This window comes from Neomonachus schauinslandi, chromosome 8, assembly GCF_002201575.2.
Source record: "Neomonachus schauinslandi chromosome 8, ASM220157v2, whole genome shotgun sequence".
NCBI lineage: Eukaryota > Metazoa > Chordata > Mammalia > Carnivora > Phocidae > Neomonachus > Neomonachus schauinslandi.
In genome coordinates, this window is record NC_058410.1 from 98,994,044 (window position 1) to 99,009,595 (window position 15,552).

Genomic DNA, 15,552 nt, shown 5'->3' on the forward strand with positions numbered 1-15,552 from the left:
GGGGACTTTTCCTACCGTCTGCTCTTTGATGTAGGGTGAAACTTTCCAGAGCCTATTTCATCTTAGAACAGTTCCTCCAACAATAGGTTTTCATATCTCTGCTCTTTTGTCACCTGACCAGCCACTTCCAGTTTGGTCTCCTCTACATCCGTCACATCTCCTCTTGCCCCTGTGTCTTACCTATTTCTTCTAGACCGCCAGTCTTCCCGTTTTTGTCTCTCATTCCTTTGGGCTGGAATATAAACCATCGCAGTGGTATAGCATTTTTGTGTGTAGCTTTACTCCTCTTAAATTGCTTGGTTTTCAGGGACAGAAACCCAGGGCAAACAAACTTAGAACAAAGGATTTGTGAGTTCTCTGTCAAGCACAAGGTGGACAGGAAGACCACGGGCCTGGGGGATGACTGCCTCCGGGCCCCCGTCCTGTCAGGACTCACAGTCTCTCACGTCTTCTCTGTCTCTGTGCACGTATTGGCTTCATGCTCCTGCTCCTTACTGCTTACATCTACATGGCCACTGAAATGTCTGGTTTCATGTGGACTCCAGTTTTCCACCACCGAAGAAAAGAGCTCTGGAAGCAGATGATCCTCCTTCTGATGTATCCTCAAAAGGCCAGTAGTAGCCTAATGCTCCTTCACAAGGCCTATGCCATTCCCCTCACTTCATCTCATCACCTAGGCATGTTACCATCTCATAGCATCACAAGAAGGAGAAAAGGGTGAGTACAGTACAATAAGATATTTTGAGAGAGAGGGACCACATTCGCATAACTTTTATTGCAGTGTATTATTATGATTGTTTTATTTTATTATTAGTTATTATTGTTAATCTCTTATTGTGCCTAATTTATAAATTAAACTTTATCATAGGTATATATACATAGGAGAAAACACGGGATACATAGCGTTTGGAACTATCTGTGGTTTCAGGCATCCACTGGTGGTCTTGGAATGTATCCCCTACAGATAAGGGGGGACTACTGTAAATGCTATGGTTTTTCTTCCTCCTTTTCAAGGATCTTGGATTTTCCCAATATTGAAGAGTTTCCTTGTCTTCCCCTAGCACTTTTTACCACAAATTATTCCCTGAGATCTCGTGGGTATCTGGAGCTGGTGTGGTGTGTAAATTGGCCGTAGGTCTTTGCAAGTGGAAGAGGTACCTTTTTAGGGATCTTTGAGAGACTTGAACCTTCTAGACAGAAATCTGACTCAGAACAGACTTTATTTTCTTCTAATTACTATCTTAATCCATATTCCGATGGATCTTTTCCTCCTTTCCTTTAACAACACCATCTTGGGCACCATAGATTGCCAGTTGATTTAAGATATTAAAAAAGGCCAGTTCCAACTCATCCACTTTATTTTTTTTTAAAGATTTTATTTATTTATTCATTTGAGAGAGAGAGGGAGAGTGAGAGGGTGAAGCAGACTCCCCACTGGGCGGAGAGCCCGATGTGGGACTCGATCCCAGGATCCTGAGATCATGACCTGAGCCGAAGGAGGATGCTTAACCCACTGAGCCACCCAGGTGCCCCTATGAACTCATCCACTTTAAAACTTCAGTCTCCTTCTCATGTAATGCTCCTTTCTCCTTCTCGAGCCTCTGGCCTAAGGCACTTGGAGTGACAGGGGTTTAGCCTGCTCCTTTGCTTTTCCATCCATCCTTTTTACTTATATTTTCTTGGTGCTGGGACAGGAAGAAGAGGTGAGGTGAGAAGGCTCACTGAAGGCTTTACTGAACTGTGTGCTTGTATCCTCTGCTAGGTGTGGCTGCTTTTCTGGATAATACTGGTCAACTGTTGATTCTCTCTCCAAAGATTTCTATATAAGATCATTGGAGCCTTGTAAGAGACCTTCCCACTGTTTTTCAGGGCGGAGTCCCCTCCCCCTTTGGGTTTGCAGTGCCCTTAATACCACCTTAGGGCCCATTTTGGGTGGAGTACCAGAATACTGGCCCAAGGCAAGCTACCTTCCCCAGAATCCACTTGATCAGAAGAAAGTTACCAATCTTTGCACACCAAAGATGTTCCACTCACCACCCCTTTCCCTGCTCAGTTCTCTTTTTCTAATTATCCTTTCTCCTGTTCAGATAGGCATGGGCAGTCCAGCAAATATGCTGCATGTGCAGACATCCAACCTGGGGAAAAGAAGCCAGTCTCCTATTCTTGCTGGCAACCCTATGCCTGGTACTTTTGAAGCCCTTTTTCTTTAAGTGGAAAGAAGTATCTTCAGACTTCCCTCTAAGAGAAGGAGAGGAAAAGGCCATGTCCCATTTACCAGGCTGATGACTCACTCCCATTTCTGAGAATTCCTTTGAATGTCCTCTTCTTGTTGCTCATATAGCCTGAGGTAGGGTCTGTCCAGGGATGGCTCAGATGGCAGAGTCAGATTAGTCTCCTTTTTGTAAGCCCCAAGGAAATGTCTGCTCCCTAACTGTTCATGGCTCACTTACAGTGTGAGGCCTTTATCATCTCTTTGTTTCCTGCTTGGGCCTTCTTTGTTGGTTTGGGGGAGTAGAAGTCCTACTTCAGAATTTGTTACATTTGCACCCATATGAAAGGGTGCCCCAAGAGATATTGGGTTGAAGAGAAAGCAACCTTTCATATTTGTGTTTTTGTTTATGTGTGTGTGTGTTTTGCTCTGATTCATTTTGATTTAGGGATGGGAAGGAAGTAAGATCAAATTGAGGGGAGAAATGGAGGAAGAAGGATGGGGAAAATTTAACACCTATTCTTTGCCTTCTATTATCTTAAATTCAAACAAACTTCAGTACAACATTGGGGTTCTGTTCAGCTGGTATGTTTTAGCAGATCATCATCATGCAGTCAAGTTAACTTGGAACCCTTAGCATGGTAGGATGGCCAGTGACGGATAACTGGTTCTCCCTTTAGAGCAGATGAGGATTGGTCTTCAACTACATACATGTCTCTCAAAATATAACCAACACCACCAACGAAAGGTAAGGTGAGAATTTTCTTTATTCTGTGTCATGCTTCAGAAAAGTCCAAAATACAACTATCCAATGCACAATGGCAGAAATATTTCTGGTAAAATCTAATTGATTTTTTTAACTGAGATAACTTAGAATCTCTAATTCCTTGATCTGGGTAAGAGTGACCTTGGAACAGTCTATACGAAAGAGGTCCTTAGATTAAGAGTATAAACCACACTTTAAGGAACTTGTTTAAACACGTTAAAGTGAACCTGCTGTTTTTAAGGTCTTTAGGAATTTAGGTGTTTACATGTAAATGCGTACTGCTAATTAGAAATGAGTTCTAGTTATTCAATAATCCAAGTACAGCAAGAACCCCACTTAGAAACACATTGTAAGATACTTTAAGTTTCTATATATACCTGAAAGTGTTGTCATTAGTCAGATCTTTTTTGGTTGCAAGTGACAGAAAACCCAATTCAGAAAAAAAATAAGAGTATTTATTGCCTCATATAACTGAAAAAAACAAAACAAAACAAAACAACCAAAAACAAAACTTGAGGCACAGCTGAGTCCAGGTGCTCCAATGAAGTTGTTAGGATTTTGTTTCATCACAACTCTAGGCTCTGCTTTCCTTTGAGTTGTCTTTCATTTTCTTCTTTCTTTCTTTCTTTCTTTCTTTCTTTCCTTCCTTCCTTCCTTCCTTTCTTTCTTTTCTTTCTCTTTCTTTCTTTCATTCTCCTTCCTTCCTTCCTTCTTCCCTTCCTTCCTCCCTCCCTCCCTCCCTCCCTCTTTCCTTCCCTCCCTCCCTCCTTCCTCCCTCTCTCCCTTCCTTCCTTTCTTTCTTTTGAGCGAGAGAGAGAGAGAGAGCATGTGCATGTGAACAGGGGGAGAGGCAGAAGGAGAGGGAGAGAGAGAATCTTAAGCAGGCTCCACGCCCAGTGCAGGGCTCCATCTCACGCCCCCTGAGATCATGATCTCAGCCAAAACTGAGAGTTGGACACTTAACTGACTGTGCCACCCAGGCTCCCCAGGTTGGTGTCATTTTCAATCAAGCTCTCCCCTCCTGGAGGTAGAAACAGGTCTCTGCAGCTCCAGATGAAAGAGTGACTGTTTTCCAATGGCTATTTGACTCCTAAGTAAATTCCAACATTTCCCTCCATCAACATTCACATCTCTCCTTCTGTTTTTCACCTTTAGCTTTTAACACTAATGTACTATATACAGTTTATTTATCATATTTATTGTACTTGTTCTAGAGACTTCCTTAATGGAATGTATACATCATGATGGCGGGGAGTTTCCTGTTGTTGTTTTTTTGTTTTTTTTTTAATTCGTTTATAACATCCCTATTACCTACAATAGTGCTTGGACTCATAGTAGGCTTTCAAGAAATATATGTTGTGTGAACGACTGAATGAAAAGCTTGAGCAAAATCCTCAGGATTAACTTTGGCCCCGTTTGGGTCAGAAGCCTATCACTAAAACCACTATTATGACTAGAGAAGTGGTATTCTTTGGGCCAAGAGGGAGCAAGTGTGTAGACAGCCACCCAGAATGACATTGTCTGAGGTGGAGGGAGGATAGCTTGACATTAGAGATGTGTTATCTAACCAGAATAGGAGAATGGACAGGTAAAAACAAGGGCTTGCCTACGTTTTAAACCTTTGACAATCTAACATTTTTACTACTTTTATTAATTTGAAATGACAAATTAATAAGATTTTCCTGGATAGTAAACAAATTCCGATTTCTTTAGTTTGCCTTGGAAAAAACCCCCAACCCAACCAGTCACTTCACTAAGCCAAACCAAAGCCACATTTTTACTACTTTTACCAATTTGAAATTATAAATTAATAAGCTTTTACTGGATAGCAAGCAAATTCTGATTTCTTTAGTTTGGCTTGAAAAAAACCCCCAACCCAACCAGTCACTTCACTAAGCAAAACCAAAGCCACAGTTGATAGAAACACAATTAATTGAAAATTTAGAATTAAGACATGTATAATAGCATTGTGATACTTTCTAGATTTGATAATGGCTAGAAAGTGTTAGTCAAAGAATGACATTGATTTTTTTTTAAATTTTTTTATTCTTTTATTCTTATGTTAATCCCCATACATTACATCATTCGTTTTAGATGAAGTGTTCCACGGTTCATTGTTTGTGCATAACACCCAGTGCTCCATTCAGTACATGCCTTCTTTAATATCTATCACCAGGCTACCCCATCCTCCCAGCCCCCTCCCCTCTAGAACCCTGTTTGTTTTTCAGAGTCCATCGTCTCTCGTGGTTCAAGAATGACATTGATTTTAAGATAGTTTTCAGTTAGGGGATCTAGGACCACATGAATTTTGATTTGGATTGGTCACTTTTTTGTGTAAATATGTACATGAAAGGCAATGGCCGGCAAAGGCATCAATCCTGAGTATAGTTGGCCCTTGAACAATGTGGGGCTTATGGGCACTGATTCCTTGCACAGTTGAAAATCTGTGTATAACTTTTGACTCCCCCCAAAACTTAACTACTAATAGCCTATTGTTGACTGGAAGGAAGCCTTACCGATAACATAAACAGTCAATTAACACATGTTTTGTATAATATACGTATTATACACTGTGTTCTTACAATAAAGTCAGATAGAGAAAAGAAAATGTTATTCAGAAAATCATAAAAGAGAAAATACACTTACAGTACTGTAGAGTAAAAATTCTGCATAAGTGAACCCATGCAGTTCAAACCCGTGTTGTTCAAGGCTTAACTGTATTAGGACTTGGCTTAAGCCAAAAGAGGACCTCTAGTGAGCAATGATATATCATGTGACTAATTCTTCTTGACTAAGGTAGAAGGGGATGGGCAACAAGCTTGCTTTCCTGCTTTACTTCTAAGGCCATATAAGACACTGGGGGTGGGGCGCCTGGGTGGCTCAGTTGGTTAAGCGACTGCCTTCGGCTCAGGTCATGATCCTGGAGTCCCTGGATCGAGTCCCGCATCGGGCTCCCTGCTCGGCAGGGAGTCTGCTTCTTCCTCTGACCCTAACCCCTCTCATGTGCTCTCTCTCATTCTCTCTCTCAAATAAATAAATAAAATCTTAAAAAAAAAAAAAAGACACTGGGGGCTTTGCTGATTAACAAAAGGTAAGTCCAGTGTAGCCAGTGAGTTCAAAAAGAGAAGAGAGCAGACTTGCCCCACTGCTCAGGAGAGAGCCTGTCTGGCCTATCTACTTTAGGCTTTTCTAGATTAGGGGCAGATTTGAAGGAGCTGCCTCCTGAACCTTTTCCCTATCGCTGTGAGGGAAAAGAGGGTAAAAGCAGAAACTCCCCTTTGTTTGGCCTGGTGAATTTTCCATTCCCTAGGGCTGTGCTATGTATACTCTAGAAATGATTGATCAATAGCAACCTCTTTGGGAGACTTAAGGGGGAGGAGGGAAGAGAGCTGTGTAGAATATTTAGACCACACAAAGATAAATTGGGAAGATATTTTTCAATTTAGAACAACAGATTTTTTTCAGACTGTGAGCTACTTCCTTCTAAAATCCCGATTGTTAATAAAATGAAGTACTGAAAATAATACCTAAGGCCTTAAATTTCCTATGTAAACTCCTATAGTTCTAAACTTTTTCGTACATACGTATATCATATTGGTTCTATTTATCTGGAGAACACTGGCTAACACAGTGACTTATTCATTCATGAATAACATTATAAAAAAAATTTAGAGAAAACTTTGGAGCCATAAGGATTTAGATAGGAAATTTAAGGCCTCAGGTATTATTTTCACTACTTCATCCTATCAACAGTTAGGAAGATAGATAGATAGATAGATAGATAGATAGATAGGTCATATTCTATTTATCCTGAGAACCCTAATATTGTGGATTATAATAAGATTTATTATAAGGAATTGACTCATGTGATTATAGAGGCTGAGAAGTCCCAGGATCCAAAGTCAGTCAAGCTGGAGATCCGGGAGAGCTGATGTATATAGTTCTAGTTTGAGTCCAAAGGCCTGAGAACTAGGAGAACAAATGCTGTAAGTTGCAGTCCAAAAGCCAGCAGGTTTGAAACCCAAGAAGAGCCAGTGTTTCAGTCCAAATCTGAAGGCTGGAAAAGACCAATGTCTCAGCTCAGCAGTTGGGCAGGGGTTCCCTCTCACTTAGCCTTTTTTATACTATTGGTACTATTCGGGTCTTTGATGGATTGGATGAGGCCCATCCTCATTAGGGAGGGCAATCAGCTTTACTTAGTCCATGGATTTAGATGTTAATCTCATCCAGAAACATCTTCACAGACACACCAAAATAATGTTTGGCCAGTTGTCTTTGGCCTTAGCCCAGTCAGGTTGACATATACAGTTTACCATCACAGTCACTAAAATGGATCCCATTTTCTATAACTGACTCTCTATCATTGGACACATAATCCAGGGAGCTAGCAAGGCTCCTGTCTTGACACATAACTTCCCAAGGGGAAATAGCTAGCTCTATGATCCATTTCTTTCTTTTAAGATTTCTATAGTTTACTTTCTCCTGCTAGCACATGAGAATTTTTGCTGACATTCTCCATCTTCTGCAGATGATCTTGTCCTGACTCAGTTATAGAGCACTCACTCACTCATCTTTCTCTTGATGAATGTCAGGAGTTTAGGCTCTGGAAGTAGACTGCTTGGGTCCAAATACTATCTCTACCACTGATTATCTGGTGGAACTTGAAAAAGTCAATTCCTCAATGTTGCAGTTTCTATATCTATAAACTAGAGATGATTCTGAAACATTTTGACCTAGAAACAGCTTCTTGGCTCCTTCATGAACCTCTGTCAGGTTCAGCCTACTGTCTTCCACCCCAGCCTCCACTCCAGCCTCTACCATGTCATCCAGGTGACCCAGAAGTCCTACAAGATGTCCACCTCCAGCCCCGGGGCCTTCAGTAGCCGCTCCTACATGAGAGCGCCTGGTGCACGCATCAGCTTCTCCATCTTCTCCTGGGTGGGTAGCAGGTTCCGGGGTGGCCTGGGCACCAGCATGAGTGTGGCTGGAGGCTATGACAGGGCCAGGGGTATGAGGGGAATCATGGCTGTCTCACTGAACCAGAGCCTGCTGAGCCCCCTTAAGCTGGAGGTGGACCCCAACATCCAGGCTGTGCACACCCAGGACAAGGAGCCGATCCAGACCCTCAACAACATGTTTGCCTCCTTCATTGACAAGTTGTGGTACCTGGAGTGGCAGAACAAAATTCTGGAGTCCAGGTGAAGCCTCCTACAGCAGCAGAAACCTGCTTGGAGCAACATGGGCAACACATTCAAGAGTTATATCAACAACCCCCGGTGGCAGCCAGACACACGGTAGCCCAGGAGAAGCTGAAGCTGGAGGTGGAGCATGGCAACATGCAGGGGCTAGTGGGGGACTTTAAGAATAAACAGGAGGAGATCAAAGGGCATGCAGACATGGAGAATGAATTTGTCCTCATCAAGAAGGATATGGACAAAGTTTACATGAACATGGTAGAGCTGGAGTTCCTCCTGGAAGGGCTGACTGGTGAGATCAGCTTCTTAAGGCAGCTGTATGAAAAGGAGATCCGTGAGCTGCAGTCCCAGATCTCGGACACGTCCGTGGTGCTGTTCATGGACAATAGCCACTCCCTGGACCTGGATGGCATTATCGCCAAGGTCAAGGCCCACTACAAGGAAATCACCAACTGCAGCCAGGCTGAGACCAAGACCATGTACCAGATCAAGTACAAGGAGCTGCAGACATTGGATGGGAAGCATGACCTCTCACACATGAAGATGGAGTTTTTTTTTTTATTATGTTAATCACCATACATTATATCATTAGTTTTTGATGTAGTGTTCCATGATTCATTGCTTGCATATAACACCCAGTGCTCCATTCAGTACATGCCTTCTTTAATACCCATCACCAGGCTCACCCATCCTCCCACCCTCCTCCCCTCTAGAACCCTCAGTTTGTTTCTCAGAGTCCATAGTCTCTCATGGTTCGTCTCCCCCTCCAATTTCCCCCCCTTCATTTTTCCCTTCCTGCTATCTTCTTTTTCTTTTTTTTTTTCTTTTTTAACATATAATGTATTATTTGTTTCAGAGGTACAGGTCTGTGATTCAACAGTCTTACAGAATTCACAGCGCTCACATAGCACATACCCTCCCCAATGTCTATCACCCAGCCACCCCATCCCTCCCACCCCCCACCACTCCAGCAACCCTCAGTTTGTTTCCTGAGATTAAGAATTTCTCATATCAGTGAGATCATATGGTACATGTCTTTCTCTGATTGACTTATTTCGCTCAGCATAATACCCTCCAGTTCCATCCATGTCGTTGCAAATGCAAGATTTCATTCCTTTTGATGGCTGCATAATATTCCATTGTATATATATACCACATCTTCTTCATCCATTCAGAAGATGGAGATTTCTGATATGAACCAGAACATCAGCCAACATTAGGCTGGAGCTCAGGGGCCTCAAAAGCCAGAGGGCTTCCCTGGAGGTCACCATAGCTGATGCTGAGAGCACAGGGAGCTGGCCATTAAGGATACCAATGCCAAGGTAGGTGAGCTGGAGGCTGCTCCCCAGTGAGCCAAGCAGAAACTGGCACGGCAACTGCATGAGTACCGAGAGCTCATGAATATCAAGCTGGCCCTGGTCATTGAGATAACCATCTACTGCAAGCTGCTGGAGGGTGAAGGAGCTGGCTGGAGTCTGGGATACAGAACATGAGTATCCATACTAAGACCACCAGCAGCTACTCAGGTGGCCTGAGCTCGGCCTATGGGAGGCTCACAAGCCCTGACCTCAACTATGGCCTGAGCTTCTTCCAATAGAGCTTTGACTCTGGCAGGGACTCCAGTGCCTTCAGCCAGGGCAGCTCCTTTAAGGCTGTAGTTGTGAAGAAGATTGAGACCTGTGATGGGAGGCTGGTGTCTGAGTCGTCTGCTGTCCTGTCCAAGTGAACAACCACTGTGGTCCCTCCCAGCCTCCCCACTCTGTGCCTGCCATAGAGCCTTTGGGGGAGGGAGCTGTGCAGGGGAGCACTGGGAACAAAGAACCCACCTAAGGCTCAGCCCCAGTTCTTATCCTACCCTTGGGGGGTGTCTACTGTCCTGGGTACGCCCCCTTGCCCATGCCTCCAACTAAAAGCCAACCCAATTTTGGAAAAATGAAGCCCCAGGTGGCTCTGCCAATCCCCTGTCCGCCAAATAAAATTAAAACAAAAACATTTCTCATGGTGCTGCTATGTGGTTTAAATGAACTAAAACATGTAAAGCACTTAGCACAAGGACAAACATCAAGCAACTACTCAGTAGATGTTAGTTATTTTCATTGTTATCATATACCTGCAGTTTTGATTTCATGAAGCTGCCTCATTATTATTCTAAGAAGGCTGGAATGGTATTTACTGTTTTCTAGTAATCCATCAGCTGGTTGTCATTCTTGATTTCTCCTCTTCTATCATTTCCCATATTGTGTCCATCATCAAGTCTCCTTTTCTATCATTTCCCATATTGTGTCCATCATCATTAATTCTTGGATAACTTTTGAACCCATTTACTTCTTTTCACCCCCATTACTATCACCTTCCTTCATGATACCACCAACTTGTGCCCAGACTACTGTTTAAACTTTCTGGTTTATCTGTTAGTTGCCATTTTTGTCACTCTCCAGGTCATTGTTTACCCTGGAGCCAAGGTGATCTTTTAAAACACAGAACTCTTTATATCATGCTGCAGCTCAAAGCTCTCCAGTGCTTTCTGATCTGAAGTCCCAAGATTTCTAACATGATGACAATGTTCTACCTGATGCAGTTCCTGCCTACTCCTTCTGCCATGTTTTCCAGCCCCCTCTTACTCTGCCCTGCCTCACTGCAGTGTTCCAGTCTTGGTAACCTTCTTTTAGTTTATCAAATGGTTAATAATAGTCTTGACTTTACATTTTTTACATTTTTTAGTATCAAAAGAAATTCAATGTTGCTAAGTAAGTGGACTGTTACATGGGCTGGAGCTTGTGATTTTTCCTTCAAAGAGAATTCTTCCATATATATCATCAAAGCAGTACTATTAATAGTATTGCTTTCAGCCTGGTCATAGAGGAAGAGTATCATTGAATTGGACATTATATTCAGTATTTGTTAAAATTGGATTTTACCTAGATCCTGGTGCTTTATAATTTTCAAAACCACTTCCCATTCTTTCCTCTCATTTAACTCTCACAACAACTCTGTGAAGTAGCGAAGACTGGAATTATTACTTTCATCTTACAGATTATGAAACCGTGCCCAGACAGGATGGTAACACTCATTCCATCCTTTTCATACACTTAAGACACCCATGGCTCACTTCTATTTTGCATACACATGGCTGGTGTTCACCTGTGGCAGAAAGACAAACTGAAGATACTCCTTTCAGGTTTCCAGAACAATCTTCTCAATTTTAATTTTTCAGGTTATTTTGGGATTCCAGGTGGGCCTTGTACCCCTTTTGGCTCCCTTTGTAATATTCTCCCTCCCCCTTTGTAATATTCTTGATAGGGGCATAAAGAACCTGTTTCTTTCCTAGTTATTTACTTTCAATATTTTTATGGCATTTTCTGGCCTGTATAATAGCAAGTTTACAAGTTTTTTTTTAATGATTTCTGCCTTTGTTTTCACACTTAGAAAACTCTTTCCTTTTTTTTTTCTTTTTAAAAGAGAAAGAGAGAATCTTAAGCAGCCTCCACACCCAGTGTGAGCTGGACAGAGGGCTGGATCTCACAACCCTGAGATCATGACCTGAGCCAAAATCAAGAGTCTGACACTTAACTGACTGAGCCACCCAGGCACCCCAGAAAACCCTTTCCTATATAGACATATAAAAATTTACCTATTTGTTTCCTGGTGCTTTTATTTATTTTTCCACATTAGTGTCTTTAATCCGGGGTTGGCAAAGTATGGCCCATGGGCTAAATCCGGCCCATTGTTTTTGTAAACAAAATTATATTACACACAGCCATGTCCATACATGTGTTTAGGTATTATCTATGGCCATGTCATGCTGCAGTGGTAACACGGACCATCTGGAAACCCAAACAATTTACTATCCTGTTCTTTACAGAACAATTTTGCCAAACAATTTTTGGCAAACCCAAAACAATTTACTATCCTGTTCTTTACAGAACAATTTTGCCAAACCCAAAACAATTTACTATCCTGTTCTTTACAGAACAATTTTGCCAACACCTGCTTTAATCCATCTAGAATTTATTTTGATACAGTGTTTAAGTCAATTACCTAATTTTTTATTCAAATAGCTAGTACGTTTTCTCGATACTATTTATTCAACAGTGCAGTTGTGATAGGCTGAAAAATGGCCCAGAATATGTTCATGTCGCAATTCCTGGAACCCATGAAGTTTGCCTTATTTGGCAAAAGGAACTTTGCAGATGTGATTAAGTTAAAGATCTTGAAATGGAGAGATTATCACGGATTTCCTGGATGGGCTTAATATAAGTACCATAGTCTTTATCAGAGGGATGCAGGAGGAGTCATGCAAAAAAGAAGAGGATGGGATTGAAAAAAACAGAGATAGTAGGGATGCACCATGAAGACAGAAGAGCCCATAGGCAAGGAATACAAGGTGGCCATTAGCAGCAGAGAAAGGCAGGGAAACAGATTTTCCTTCCTCAGAGTCTCCAAAAGGAAACAATCCTGCCTACACCTTGATTTTAGCTCAATGAAACCACTTTTGGAATTCCAACCTTCAGAACTATGAAGTAATACATTTGTGTTGTTTTAAGACAGTAATGTGGTGGTTATTTGTTACAGCAGCATAGGAAGCTAATACAGCAACATTTCCTTAGAATTTTAAATATTACCTTTATCACATGCCAAATTCTTATCTGATATAGATACAAATTAATGTCTTAAAAAAATTTTTTTATTAACATATAATATATTATTTGTTTCAGGGGTACAGGTCTGTGATTCATCAGTCTTACACAATTCACAGTGCTCACCGTAGTACATACCCTCCCCAATGTCCATCACCCAGCCTCCCCATCCCAACAAATTTAAAATCTGGCAAAGAATGTGAATAGGCATAACTGTATCATGAGTTAAATATCCAGTTAATCTGAGTACATGAGGAGGGGGCTCAGGTTTGTCCTACGTTGACAGAAAAGAGATTCTTTTTTGTTTTTGTGAGTTTTCTTCTACCTTCTTCTTATTGGTAATCAAAGAAATGCAAATTAAAACAGAAGTGTTTTTTTTTTTCCCCCTTAACAATCAAATTGACCAAGACCAAAAAAAAGTAGTAGAAAGTCTGAGGAACTGACACTCATATGTGCTGCTAGTGGATGTAGAAGTTGTGAGTCTTCCTGTAAGACAATTTGGTAATTATATCAATAGGCTTAAAAGTAGGTATATGCTTCGATATAGCGATGCCACTTTTAGGAGTTTGCTCTAAGGAGGTAACCATGAGCATGCATAAAAATTGTGCTGAAGAATGTCCATGTCTGCATTGTTCATGAGAGCAAAATATTGGGAAAAAACGGAGTATAAAGAAATAAGGGATTACTGTATAAAATACACATCTTTTAAATGGGATACTATGATACCATTATGATGTTAAATAATACATAATACAGCTATCATTAAGTAAGGATTAAGTAAAGAGAATATATTAATATATCAATATTTACTATGTTAAGTAAAGGGAATTTACAAAAATGGTATGTCAAAAATTAAAACATCATTCTATAGTATGTATAGTATTAATTATTTATATGTGAAATTTTGTCAACTTGTGAACATAGGATAGAAGGGATAGGAAAGAAAAGATATTTATTAATCTGTTGCAGTAAGATTGTGGATGCTTTTATTATCTTCTTTTAGCTTCTCTATATTTTTATATTAAATAGTATCAATTGCTTTTCTAAAAAAAAATTAAGCTATTAAAAATTAGCCCTTTTTTCCTCATTGCTGCCTCCACTCCAAACCATAAACTGTAGCAATGATTATAAAAAATACTATCTATCTGGTCTGAAATATACTTGAAGTTTTATAAATTTTTTGGACAATGAATAGGAGTGGGAATTAAAGACATGCTATAGAAGCCTTTTGCTCTGACCAATAGGATTTTGCCCCTCTGAGTAAAGGACTGGCCAGTACAGTTCTATAGGATCTAAGAATGCCATTTTTTTTTTAAAGATTTTTATTTATTTATTTGAGAGAGAGAATGAGATAGAGAGAGCATGAGAGGGGGGAGGGTCAGAGGGAGAAGCAGACTCCCTGCTGAGCAGAGAGCCCGATGCGGGACTCGATCCAGGGACTCCAGGATCATGACCTGAGCCGAAGGCAGTCGCTTAACCAACTGAGCCACCCAGGTGCCCGCCATTTGTTTAATTGGCCTGAAATCCTTGAAGGATCTAAGAACAGTGTTACAGATGTTTCCACATATTTTACAATTCACTATTTCCTGGGTATGTTGAGTTTTATCTTCATATTCTTCTCACTTATTTTTAATCACAGTAGCAATAGTAAAGCTCAGATTGAGTAGAAACCAGGTTAGCTTTTCTTTTATGCCTTAGAAAAGGCCTTCGATCAAAGCATGGCTCACTGCACCATCCAAGTAACCTTGGTTAGCCTCAGTCTAAACCCCTGTGCCAACAAAATGGTAGACTTCTTCTCAGCATTGGGAACAGACTATGCCCAATTCCCTTTCATCACAGTATAGAAATGTTTCCTGCTCAGCTGTGGATGCAGTCAGCTGATCTGCACATTTAGAGGATTGCTCCGTTGAGCCTTCTTCTTCCTACAGGCACATGTTCCCTGCTCCATCAATATCACCAGAGATTAACCAGTAATGATGCCAAAGGCTCCCAGTACAGACACAGAGCTGAGCTCATGCAGGATTCTTGGGCCAGGTTTTGTCTTCAACCAGCAGAGATATCACAGCAAGTGGTTCTCAAGGGCAGAGGGAAATGGTACATGAAAAATGCCCCATTCCATCTCTTTGGTCTGCTAGATAATCTTCTATTAATGCTAATGTCACAGTCTCTTCTTCTGAAGCACAGTAAATTGGATCGCCTCCAATTCACAAATCGTTTGAGTTGAAAGAGTTCTCTTTGTGAGATGGTTGTCTGGAACTTAGGATGCATTTTTCTCAAAGAAATGAGGATAACCTTGTGGTTAAGGATCCAGGTGAGCTCTCAAAGGCCAATTTCACCGAAATCTCCTTGCTGTCTAATGCTAGTGGGAGTATAGCAGTTGACCACTGAGTATAAGACTAATTGTGTGGGAAAGTAAGTCCATTTCCACTGTGGGATACTGGGGACACATCTCTGTCCATTGGGGCTCTACTATCTTAATTCTTTTCTTATTGAGTACTAGTAACAGAGGGTGCTCTCAGTCCCTCTGCCCTCAGAGTGGCTTCTGTGGCCCAGAAGCAGACTTCTGGCACAGTGTGGTTTCTGGGAGTAGAGAGAACCAGTTCAGATGCAAGGTGGAATCATAAGTCATAGTCAGCCTTCCCCCAGTTTCTCTGGTTACTCATCACCTCCTCCTGTTGTTGGAGATATTATATGACTAGAGAATTTGGGCCAGGAGCTAGCAGGAAGAAGGGAGAAATGAGAAAT

At 41.3% G+C, this 15,552-nt stretch overlaps 1 protein-coding gene and 1 pseudogene across 1 annotated transcript in view; both read left to right on the forward strand.

The window, feature by feature from the left end:
• Positions 1-15,552, forward strand: part of PKHD1 (PKHD1 ciliary IPT domain containing fibrocystin/polyductin) — a 451,815-nt gene that overhangs the window by 159,473 nt on the left and 276,790 nt on the right. The window lies entirely within an intron of this gene.
• LOC110582005 lies at positions 7,777-9,896 on the forward strand (annotated as a pseudogene).